This window comes from Amphiprion ocellaris, chromosome 19 (assembly GCF_022539595.1).
Source record: "Amphiprion ocellaris isolate individual 3 ecotype Okinawa chromosome 19, ASM2253959v1, whole genome shotgun sequence".
Taxonomy (NCBI): Eukaryota; Metazoa; Chordata; class Actinopteri; family Pomacentridae; genus Amphiprion; species Amphiprion ocellaris.
In genome coordinates, this window is record NC_072784.1 from 16,213,559 (window position 1) to 16,225,990 (window position 12,432).

Below are 12,432 nucleotides of genomic sequence, written 5' to 3' on the forward strand. Positions count from 1 at the left end.
CCAACATTTTATAGGGGTACAGTAACTATCTGGAGTTACTGCCAGTTGTTTTGCAAAAACGAGGAAATGGGCAGCCATAGCAAAAATAATTAACATGGACTCACCAGTGTGTCTAATAGTGGCTGAGCTCCGGAGCAAGTCCCACCCACTGGTTCAGGTACGTCGAGGACACCTGGGTAAAATTCAAACACAACAGCAGCAGCAGGTGCCACCTTAAAGCATGAATCCATTTTCCTGGAAAACTGGTCAGAAAGTTACTAGTTATTATACAAAATCCCTACAATGTACCAGTGCTTTTTTTTATCCTTCAGCTAATGCTAACACAAACTCTGTTGCTGCAAAATCATGTCAACAATATGTTAGTAGTGAAAGAAGAAAACCATTGCCTGTATTTTATTTAATGTGACGTCTGTGTTGTGTTGCTTTAGCATCTCAGCCAGCACATGAAACACCACAGGGAATACCACTATGTGCAGTTATTCCTCCTCAGACTTTTCTCAGCGTTCATTAAAAATGAAACAAGCCGATCAGAGCTGAACTCTGTTCTGTGGGACTTTGATCAATTAAAGTGAGAAGCCAGCATCGACTCTTAACACCTCACACTTCAAACTGCAGATTTGAAGCCACGAAATTAACTCTAATCAACACATGCGTTCCTGCTTTAGCATTTTAAACCACAGTGCAGCTTCACTCTATGTCGGTCACATAATTATGCCCCAATAAACTCACAACGCCCAACAAAGCTGAAAAACCACTGAGGCATGTCTGTCTACAAAACCTCGCTCCAAGCTGAATTACATAAGACTCCCACCCAGGTAGGACTGAATCTGATTTACAGTTAAACAGAAACCTTGTATTGCAGCAGGGCAGCAAATTCAAACTGAAGCATTTCACAGACTGCAAAGAACAAGCAGTGTCAGTGCAGTAAAACAAACTGAGTCTGCAAAGATCTAAAGGAGCACAAAAAAAAAAAAACAGCCAAATGCAGCTGAGCCGGAGAGCAAATCATCAAGCAGCCCTGCATGTTCAGCATAGTAATTACAGCTGAGCTGCACTCGCTGATTCACGTGTTTCTGCCACTAGCACACTTACATATCCACCAGCAGCAAGGAGGCGTTTTGTATCATCAGAGGAATGTGTGGTGGGTAAATAGATGAAAGATGGCAAGGTCATTCCATGTTACATTTGTAATTTTTTTTTTCTTTTTTGTTCAGACCTTTTTGAACAGCTCTAAAAACACTGAATGCAATTAAAGATATTGTTAATACTAGCTGGTGACTCAAAAAATCCTGGAGGCTACGTGGAAAACCAACCCACGGCGTCATGTTATTCTGCACTAGTCGCCACTTTCTTATGATAAACAAAAAATTAAGCAGTAAAACAACAGATTACAAGAATTCCTGAAAACAGTAACTGCAGACACTTATCCGGGTTGTTTTGTCCTAACTTGATTCCTGTTTGTGATGTATCTGCTCTTAGATGCATGTTGCTTTGCATGAAAGCATCTGCCAAATGAAATTGCAGAATTGTAGAATGAAGCTTGTGTGTGCACAATGCATTTCTATAAGCCTGTTAGTCCAATGAGAGGCGAGGCAAAACCCAGTATGTAAATGTAGGATTTGATAAAGGAAAACGCAAAATAAGGTATTATTAAAGTACAAAAAGACAAAATGAAGTGTGTTACGAGGGCTGCGCTCACTTTCCATGCTTGGAGATGATCTTCACAGCTGCTGTGAAGCCTGTTGTTGTATCCAGTCCTCCAAGAGTAAGACTTAAGTACAGACTTCTTGTTTTATTTGGATCATGTAAAGTCAGTATAATTCCAATCAGTAAAATATGAGACGCACAAATCAGCTGTTGGCAGTTCAATAGCAGTGCAAAAAATAAAAAATGTAATTATTTGAGCTATGAACACTTACCTTTTCTTTGAATCTTGGAAGGTTGCAATGTAGTGGTTGTCATCAGTATAAGGCCAGGAGAGAGAAATCTGAAGAGAGGCAGCAGCATCATGAGCTCCCGAAGATGGTCACATTTTTGTTTAAAAAAAGAGGAACTTTTGCCCCATGACAAAATTAGAAGAAAAAGAAACACATTTAGAATAATTACTTCCTTGGAAGCAAACAAGAAAACAAAAATTGGGGGGAATACAGCTCAAAACAAGCCAAAGTGACAGTCAACTAACTGTCCTGCCACCAAACCAAAGACCAACGTGAGTGAGAACATCAGTGACAATACAACATGGGCAGGATTTTCAAAATTTAATGTGGCACCCATAAATTGCACTACACAGTAACTGGCAGTATTTATAGGGTTAATTCGGTGCAGTTTTCTCGTTGTGCCAGCAGAGTGCGCAGTAGTTCTGCAGATTTCTTTTTCTACTTTTTTCTACGGCAGAGACTAGAGCAAGACGTATATTTTCATCAGATCGTGTGGAGCGGTAACTTCCCTAAAAGTTTAGTTCCAGGTAGTTTTCCTTGGAGTTTTTGCACTATGGAGTCTTTTACCGCTGAGAAAGCAGAGATAAACCGCTGAGTGATATCTTTCTTACTGTTCCCGTGGGATTAAGCTCCGGTGAGTTCGTTTCTATCTTACATTAGCTTAGCGTGTTAGCTAATTTCACCACGAAGTGATGCTACGTTGTGTCTGTATGCAGCGTTATGCATTCTGTTATTCATGTTGATGCAAATCTGAAAAACCAATCGGAGACAGACAATGAATGTATCCTGTGATATGTTTGATTTGATGAAAATATGGTGAATTCTGTGATGTGTTTACTGAAAGCTAATGCTATTGAGTTAATTCATTTACACAGCTTTATACGTTGTGTTTTCTGTTATCACTGAATTCATGCTTCAGAAATAGAGAAATATTAAACTGTACAGTGAGTAGAGAGATATAGACTGTAATTGCAAAACAACTGCTGTATGCAGGTTGGTTTTTTGGGAGACTTTAAAGTGGATGCTGAACGGCGAGCCAGATTCCAGTGAGCTTCGTAAAGCGAGGAGTGGATCAACGTGGAGGGTGTGAGAACTCGACTCTGCTTTACAGTGCGGCAAAAGGAAAAGGGTACACTCGTCTCTTCTGAAATCCAGCTAAGACATTCTGACCAAAATCATACTACCCGGGTAGATGAACTGAACTGAATACACACACACACCACACATTGTCACAGTGTCCATTTTTAATTTTTTTCGTCTATTGTTTTCCAAGTGCACTTGATAGCAAATTGTTATGTTTACTGGTACTGTTCTGTTGGGATTAGTACAGAGTTAAACGGTCATTTATCGGATCATTTTGATGGTTTGGTGATCAGTACAATTTAAGGTTTATCATTTTGACAATAAATGTCAAATGAAAGCCGTTTAACAAAAAATATTGTCCTTGTCCAACTATCCTTCTTGAGCGAAACTAACGTTACCATTGCCAGAGATAAAGCCCATATACATACACTAAATTGTATTATTTTGTGAGATCAAGTTTCTTAATGTAGTAGTTCATACTCACCCTTTTGCTACATTGATTCTACTATGTGTTACATTAACAATAATAAATATTAAATTAAATAAATAAAAAGCAGCAGGTTTCCATGGCTTCAACCACAGCATGTACAGAAACAGGTTCATTTTTCTACCCTCCAGCAGCGCTGTAGTGTCCAGCTTGACTGGTTGGTTGATTTGCTGTCATCTCACTAAAATCTCATTGGTCGGACAATCTACTGTACAAAAACCACATCAGCAGCCGGCCAGCATTAATTCATTATTCTTGGTGGCAGGAAGAACAGACTACCTGTGAACACTCGCATTTTAACAATGATTTGATACCAAGTCAAAGAAGTTGCCAGTGTAGCTACATTTTGTTCAGTCAAAAGCATGGCAGATCTTCCACAAACGGCAGGCTAACTTGTCTGCATTACATTCGTCAATAGTTCTTGCGCTAGGATCATTAGTTGATAAAGTTCTATTTTCAGTAATCACATGAATATGGGCAGATGCATGCTGGTCTGCTCTGAGTCTTTTAAGATCATTTCAGTAAAAACAAAAGCCAGTTTAAAATGGTTTATAATACTGTAAATACCAGTTTTTTTATGTTTATTTGATTCATTTAGGCTAATAAAGCTAGCAGGTCGAGTGCACTCAGTGCTCTTTGCCCTATTTAGTTCCCCTAGAGATTTGTGGGTGTTTTTCCCTACAACAAATCCGATTGACTGAAGAGCAGGTATGATTTCACTAAACCAAGATTTTCTTTGACTACAGACCTTGTTGACACCGGGGACAGATAGAGGGGCAGAGTGACAAATTTATTTAAAAGAGAAACTCCTAGAAATCTATGCAGCAAAGACATATATCATCTTCTCATTCCAGCAAGGATTCCATTAAAGAGAATTAGTCTAATTAGAGTCTTCTTCTCAATTTCAAGGATTAATAATAATAATAATAATAATAATGATAATAATAACGATAATGTTTAACCTTTCAGTGTTTTCAGAGAGTAGAAACTCATCTCAACCAAAAGCAACTTCAAATGTGGCATTAAGAGAGATACAATTCATGGTTCATTTAACTGTTCTTCATTGACTATAATAAATCACAAAGCTTCATGTTGCCACCTTGGATTTCTTCGTCACTGCAAAGCAACTAAAACTCTGACTTCAGTTTTTGCAGATCAAACCAATGGCCGTAGTTCTCTTCAGACGTCTGAATGTCACTAAGGGAATGTTTATTCTGAACGACGTAACTGTCAAAGTCTTGAAGTTTCATGATTCTTATTCAAGGTTTTGATACGAAGTAACCAATCTGACTTGTATGGATAGGGTCACACAGTTGCCTATAAACTTATATCCTCAGTACATTCTACATTTTCTTCAGTGCAAGAGCTCGTAATCTTTCAGAGCATCTGCTGCTCTACTGAAAATCCTCTCAAAATGCCTCCTCTGATTCAGCTCCTCCGTGAGCCTCTTAACAGCAGCTTCACAAAATGAAAGATTCATGGTGTTTGACAACATGTCAATCACATCATCTGTCTGAGAGAAAATCTGCTAACATGGAAAAAGCACACATTCATAGTCTTCTAACTTTGTCTTCACCTCCTGTCTGCATCCGCCTCTCTGTGACTCTTCACTTGTGCTGCAGGTAATTGCCTCATTAGCAATAGCAGCACTACTCTCCTCAAGAAGCCAAGATAAATACAGATTATTATGCTACAGGCCGCTTTATAAAATATGATCCACATTTTAAAGTCAAATTTAATCCCGGCTGAATTCAGTAACACAATATAATACCTCAAAAATGCCCACGGGATTCATGTCTGCTTGTGTAAAGCAGGAAACTTGTCTCAGCCTCATTCTTCATCCTGTGAAATAACCTTGTTGAATAAATCTGTCATCATTGTTTTCAAATCTGTAGAAATAACATTTATGTGGTGTGAATAAATGCACAGCACGCATACAGGCAAGCCAGAAATAACAATCTACTGTGACGGTTAAATGGCAAACAATTCATGATGGTTGCGCCTCGAGGAGGAAACGAGGGAAAGATGAAATCCTACACAGTTCACTGTAAAATCTACTTCACCACGGCTTTAGCAGCCACCTTTGCACCAAATAAAAAAATCAATAAAAAATCTAGAGTTTAATACAAAACATCTAATTGTAACAACTGCAGCGATACTATTACAAAATGAATTTCTTCATATCAAATAAATTAGCTTGACAATGAGCTGTTATATTTTGACATGTAAACATCTGAAGGCTATACCTGCGTTAATTATGTTTCATTTGGTTGACTTTGGTTGTTGTTTTTGTGAATATTTAACTTTAACTTCATGATGACAATTTATTTCTTGTACGTTACTAATTTAAAAAAATATAAATTAATTGCATATCTGATTATTTTAAATATTACTAATAAACCCAACAATATTATTTGTGTGTGTGTGTCTGTGTGTCTGTGTGTCTGTGTGTCTGTGTGTGTTTTAATATGTTGGTTCCACCAGGACTCGGTTATTAAATGTCAAAACAATCCATGTGACTCTAAAAACTCAACAGCTGTACAAACTCTAAGATTAAACTCTCCACAAGGATCCAAAATAAGTTGGACTTCTACATGAGAGCTTTAATTATTCTTCATCTACTTCCTGAAAAGTTTGGTCAATAAAAAAGACAAAAACTAGTATTTTCAGCTGAACTAAAGACAGACTTTGTGATTTTTCTGCTCACATGTTGTGTTGTTGTAAACTTCCTCTTTCAAATAAATAGCTGCCTAACCCCCTGGAAACCAGCGTTTGTCCTGTTTTTGTGTTGCTCCTCGGCGACCCTAGACAGCAGGGTCGTACTGTTTTTTGAGCAACACACCATACTATGACGTTTTTACAATGATGGTTCTACTATGGAACCAGTTTGACATGTTCAGGTGTTCTTTGTGTGAAAACTCAGAGATTTCAGGTATCAGAAGGTGGTTTTCAACTTTCTTTGTTAACTTTCTGCTTCAACTTTAAACTAAATTTCCTTCACTAACCCAGCCCTCTGGACTTCCAGTAAGCTGTGTTCCTATTGGCTGTCCAGGTGGCTGCTTGGTGTTATCAGGAACACCTGAGCAACTCAGTGTCTTCCTGCTTTATTTGGCTGCAGACAAACATTTCCTCTGCTTCTCTTCACCACTGAACCGGGTTTGGCTCCGTTGCTTTAGTTCGTTCTTTAGGCATTGGCTTGCAGCTTCCAGCAGTAAAATCGTCTTTAATGTGTTTCTTGGTGTGTTTTAGGGCTTTGTACTGGATAGTTGTTTTGGTAAATGTGGTTCTTTAGCCACAGTTAGCACATGATCCTAATGTGTGCAGTGATTAGTGGATTTGGTGCAGCTGAGTTGTGTCTTTATCTTGGCTGTAGTGAGTCTTCAGAGGTTTTTGGTCAGACACATTCTGAATTCTTGTTTGTGAACCAGCGTTGGTTGTCCAGAAGGTAAGAGTTCCTGACCTGATTCTCTCTTCTCAGAGGTTCTCTGGTAGGCTGCAGGAGACTTTAGCGTTTGGGTTGTGCTAGTTTGGTTTTTGTATGGTTTCATTTGGACGACTATCTTGAGGCCCCTCCATGTGGTTTAGTGAGGTTTTCTGTAACAGTTCTACAAAGCAACCTGCAGCAGAAGAGACTTTGAGAGTTTTTAGGAAGTTCTGGAGAGCAGACTTGAGAGCAGCAGAAACATTTGTCAGCAGTTTGAGCAGGAGAAAGTGAGCTTCAGAGTAGAAATGAGACGGAAACCTTCTTGACCCGTGTGGTGAGGTCCTGTACCAAGAGTTTGAGCAGGTTGTGAAGAGTCTGTAGTTCTTTGGTCTGAAAGCACAAGAAGAGTCGACTCATTAAAGGAGAAAACAGGAGATATTGTTGGTTCTTCTGTCGCTCTGCAGTTTCCTTAGACTGAATATCAAGTTTATATTTTAAATGATTTCCCATGTGAGCCCAAGAAGACTTCAATAAACTCCCTCCATCCCCTGGACACAACATATTTTATTACCATGTCAAATCTTTTTTTTTTTTTTTTTTTTTTTTTTAAATATGTTTTTGAGTTTTAATTGTAGTTTTAGCATGTTTTTTTCTCTTTGCTTGTTTAGTTTTGTCATCTGTGTAAAAGGTGCTAAACAAATAAAGTTGAATTGATAAACTGAATAATTGACTAACTCATGATTGTGACAACAGAAGTATTTTCATTGTGATTTAAGGGTTTATTTCATTTTTAAGGTCGGGGTTAAAATCTTGACAGAAAAAAAAGATTAAAGTAATAAACTACATTTAAAAAGCAATTAAATCAAAGGAAAATACATTTAATACAATAAAACTTTTAAAATGAAAATTAAACATTAAAAACAATTATATTAAACAGACAAAATATTTAATTAATTAAATAGAAGATACAAAACATGTAATTATGAACAAACAAAAATTTTAAAACAAAAATATTAAACATTAAAGATGTTTATATAATATTTTAGATCATTAAACATTTAAAAAATACAATTAAACAAGAAGAATATTAAACATTTTTTAAAAACAAAATTTAATTAGATTATTAAACTTTTAAAAAGAAAACATTTAATTAAAAAATGAAATGTTTAATTAGAAAATTAAATCTTAAAGACAATAAAACTTGAACTAGGAATTAAACAGAAAATACGACGAAGCATTGAAAAAGAAAATTAAACATTAAAAGGTCTGAAAAAACATCTAAAAAGAAAAATCTTAAAGGTTTAATTGAAAAATTAAACACGGGAAAAGAAAAGGAAAGCCGATACATTTGAAAAAACAATTAAACATTAAAAAACGGTCCGTGTACGGATCTGGTAATGGGATTTTCCGTTCTGAAACGGGTATTGAAAAACAAAAAAGGAGTGGTTATTTGATTTTCGTTTTAAAATACAAAAATTAAAATTGAAATACTAGGCGTTTTTCCTTTTCATGATCAAAAAGGGATATACGATTTTTTAAAAAATGCTTTGATTTTCGTTTTATATTTAGGTTAACAAGAAAGTAAAATCGGTAAGAGACAGAAACGAAAAAACGTCATTTTCTTCATTTTTTGAGACCGGAAGTGGTCATCAGCAAGCGTGGAGCCAAACAGAGTACGGTGCATGGACTGTATATACATTTTTTTTTCGTTAGTTTTCATTGTCAAAATGAGAGATCAGGTGGCCGATCTTAAAATGAATGAATAGTGATTTTTTTTTTTTTTTTATAGAGCGTTAAAGTTTTGGGAAGCCAGGGGGCGGGACTACGTGATTGACAGTCCGGTCTGGAATGATTGACAGGTCCTATGGAGGAGGCAGCAGAGACTCTGCTCTCCTGGTTTGGATTAATTCTGATATAATAACTGTTGGTTTATTTATCGGTGCAGCAGCAGAACATTTTCCACAGACAGTTTTCCTGCCCGCTGGCTTGTTTTAACCAGTTTTCTACCTTCGGCTGATTCTACCAGCAGACACTGAAGGGACTCTGATAGTTCGGTAAGTAAATGTTTATTTTCGTATCGGTGCTGCTTTTAATGCACTTTATATGCAGCTTTGGTGTCAGATATAATGTGTGCCATGCACTCCAGATGTTGGTGGAGTTTGTTTCAATGTGTGTTGACCAGAGAAGAAAGTTAGCATAGTAAATATTAGCTTTAATGTTAGCTATGCTAACCGAGCTAGCTGCTCAGTGGTAGCCTGATTAAAGCTAACGTAGCATCAAGCTAATGTGTTGAGTTTCATGTAAACAGCTGAAGTGTGTTGTGTTCCTGTAATGTGGTTCATTAAGTTCATAAAACTGTGGCTGGTTGACATTAATGTAACGTTCAGGAAACTTAAATGTGATTAAAACAGTAACGTTAATGTTCTAGTTGTCAGTAATCAGCTTTAATTTGACACTAAAACAGACTGATAGATTTAAATGACATCAGTTTCATTAATTTGTTGAAAATTGTCTCATTTGTTGTTGTGATGTTGCTGCTGATTCATTAAAACCAGATGATCCGTGTTGAAGATACGTTTAGTTCTAGTATCAGAAGCAAAAGAAGGAAAATGGAAGTTTAGTTCTGCTACGTCAAAGATTTCAGGAATAAAATAACTAAATGAGTCTTTATGCCCCAAACTTTATTCTACAATAAAGAAATAATGAAATAATCACAGATAATAAAAATATAAATAGCAGAGAAAAATTGAGAGAATAATTTCCTGAAAAGTCTGTGAAGGAAAAGCAGCTTTTTTTATCCTGAAAGATAAGAATCAGCTTCAACATCTGCATCTGACAGCATCAAGTCAACCAGAAAGAAAAGAAAAAAGAAAATGACTTCTTTCTGATCACATCTGTTCCACTGGTCACAGTCTGCTGCTGCTCACATTCTTCACATTTATAGTCCACTTTTAAAAGTTCAGCAGACAGGTGCTCTGCTTTGGAGTGTGACAATGTCGTAGGTGATGTGGAAAGTGAAGTTTCTGTTTCACCCACAGTGTGTTTTAGGGCAGCGGGGTCGGACTTGATGTTTGAAATACTGACCAACAGCTCAGATTTAACTGTCTGTAGTTCCATTTTGATGGGTGTTAAACTTTCACTCAAAGCCGCCAGGAGCTGGGTCTTTAAAATAACCACCGTCTCGTTACAGAGTGAAAGTAGCAGTTCCTCCTTAAGGTCAGATTTCAGCATCTGAGGGCCTCTTCAAAAGAAGACGTAGTTGATGAAGGCGTTCTGGAGCAGGACCAGAAAGACCACGACCAAGCAGCCTTGAGATCTTCGGCAGCATCTCCCTCAGGTGAGTGTCAACGGTGTTCACGGTCAGGTCTGTGGTAATCCCGTCAAAAAACAAAACAGAAAAAAAATCTAGATTATAAATCAACATGTAACCAAAGCACTCTGTGTATAACGCCATAGTATAGAATGTAGTTCAGAAAATGTCAAAGTATAGTATGCTTTACTCAAGAATAACATAGTATGGCCTGTAGTTCATAGTATAGCTTGGCAAAAAAAAGATTATTATGTGGTTCAAAAAGTGCAAAATGATAGGATGTTGCCTAAAATTGTCATGTATGATATGTGGTTCAAAAAATGTCATAGTGCAGTATATTGTCAAAATAGTATGTTATTCAAGAAAACATCAGAGTATAATATGTCATTTAAGAAATACCATAGAATAATATTTCATTGCACAAGTAAAAGTATAATAATTTTTAAAACTGTTCAAATGCTTAGAATATGTTGCTAAAAAACTAAAACAAAGCAAGCATGTATAGCATGTCACTCTAAAAACATCATAGTATAGCACGTGGCTCAAAAAATGTCATAGTATAGCATGTCACCCAAAAAATGTCATAGTATAGCATGTCACCCAAAAAACGTAGCATGTCGCTCCAAAAACGTCATTGTATAGCATGTCGCTCTAAAAGCGTGATACTATAGCATGTCATCCAAAAAACATCCTAGTATAGCATGTCACCTAAAAAACGTCATAGTATAGCATGCCGCTCTAAAAACGTCATACTATAGCATGTCACTCTAAAAACATCATAGTATAGCATGTCACTCTAAAAACGTCATACTATAGCATGTCGTCCAAAAAACATCATCGTATACCATGTCGCTATTGAAACGTCATAGTATAGCATGTCGCTCTAAAAATGTCATAGTTTAGCATGTCGCTCTCAAAGTGTCATACTATAGCATGTCGCCCAAAAAACATCATAGTATAGCATGTCGCTCTAAAAACGTCATAGTATAGCATGTCACTCTAAAAACGTCATGGTATAGCATGTCACCCAAAAAACGTCATAATATAGCATGTCCCTCTAAAAACGTCATAGTATAGCATGTCGCTCTAAAAACGTCGTAGTATAGCATGTCGCTCTAAAAACGTCGTAGTATAGCATGTCGCTCTAAAAATGTCATCGTATAGCATGTCACCCAAAAAAACGTCATAGTATAGCATGTCACCCAAAAAACGTAGCATGTGCCTCCAAAAACGTCATTGTATAGCATGTCACTCTAAAAACGTCATAGTATAGCATGTCGCTCAACAAACGTAATAGTATAGCATTCTGCTCTTGAAACGTAATAGTATAGCATGTCGCTCTAAAAATGTCATAGTTTAGCATGTCGCTCTAAAAACGTCGTAGTATAGCATGTCGCCCTAAAAACGTCATGGTATAGCATGTCGCTCTAAATCGTCATAGTATAGCATGTCATCCAAAAAACATCTTAGTATAGCATGTCACCCAAAAAACGTCATAGTATAGCATGTTGCTCTAAAAGCGTCATAATATAGCATGTCGATCTAAAAATGTCACGGTATAGCATGTCACCCAAAAAACGTCATAGTTTAGCATGTCGCTCTAAAAACGTCGTAGTATAGCATGTCGCCCTAAAAACGTCATGGTATAGCATGTCGCTCTAAATTGTCATAGTATAGCATGTCACCCAAAAAACATCTTAGTATAGCATCCCACTCTAAAAACGTCATAGTATAGCATGTCGCTCTAAAAGCGTCATAATATAGCATGTCGATCAAAAACTGTCACGGTATAGCATGTCACCCAAAAAACGTCATAGTATAGCATGTCACTCTAAAAACGTCATAGTATAGCATGTCGTCCAAAAAACGTCATCGTATACCATGTCGCTCTTGAAACATCGTAGTATAGCATGTCACTCTAAAAACGTCATAGTATAGCATGTCGCTCTAAAAACATCATAGTATAGCATGTCGTCCAAAAAACGTCAAAGTATAGCATGTCACTCTAAAAACGTCATAGTATAGCATGTCGTCCAAAAAACGTCATCGTATACTATGTCGCTCTTGAAACGTCATAGAATAGCTTGTCGCTCTAAAACGTCATAGTATAGCATGTCGCTCTAAAAATGTCATAGTATAGCATGTCGCTCTAAAAACGTCATAGTATAGCATGTCGCTCTAAAAACGTCAT